Raw genomic sequence first — 977 nt, forward strand, 5'->3', positions numbered from 1 at the left:
CACCACTGCAGGATGATCGTCGAGACGGCGGCGAAAAGCATCTACGAAGACCAGCTAACTCAAGGAGACTGGATTAGTTAGGCAGGTTTAATCTCAAAAGGCATTCAAATCAGAGTCAACACAACCTGATTTAATTTATAGACTAAAGACCAGCAGTAGAGAAGAGAATCGTTAGGAATTTAATCATTTTGATTCTATTTTTGGTAGAAGTAGTTCACCCAAAAAATGAAAATGTGCTGAAATGTGCTCAATCTCAGGCCATCCATGATTTAGTTAAGTTTGTTTCGTCATCAGATTTGGAGAAATATAGCATTGCATTACTTGCTCACCAGTGGATCCTCTGCAGTGAATGGGTGCCGTCAGAATGAGAGTCTGATAAAACCATCTAAATAATTCAGACCACTCCAGTCTATCAGTTAACATCTTGAAAAGACAAAAGCTGTGTTTATAAGAAACAACACTGTAAAAAAAAAGAAAAAAAAAGAAAAAAGTTGTTTCAACTTAAAAAATAGGTGTTCGTGCTGCCTTAACTTTAAGTTTACTCAACTCAAATATCCACGTTTTCATGTAGTACAACTTAACACTTCATGTTGACTAAACTTAAAATTTTAAGGCAGCATGAACACTTACTTTAAGTTTTTTTACAGTGAAATCCATCAAGACGTTTTTAACTAAAATATGAGTCCATAATCCATTATAATAACACTTCCTCCAGTTAAAATCTCCTGTTTCTCACATCAAAATCCAGCCACATATTTGTTTAGAGTCGTTTTAGCTTGTAAACAGTGCTTGAACTGTGCAGATTTCGCTCCTGATTCAGACCAGATTTTCAGAAGAAGCATTATTATGGATTATGGATGCATTTTCACTGAAAGCAATGGTTTGCAGTTAAAAATTATGAATTTGTTTCTAATAAACATGCAGATTTTGTCTTCTCAAGATGTTACCTGATGGACTTGAGTGGTGCGGATTACTTG

This window comes from Garra rufa, chromosome 2 (genome assembly GCF_049309525.1).
Source record: "Garra rufa chromosome 2, GarRuf1.0, whole genome shotgun sequence".
Taxonomy (NCBI): Eukaryota; Metazoa; Chordata; class Actinopteri; order Cypriniformes; family Cyprinidae; genus Garra; species Garra rufa.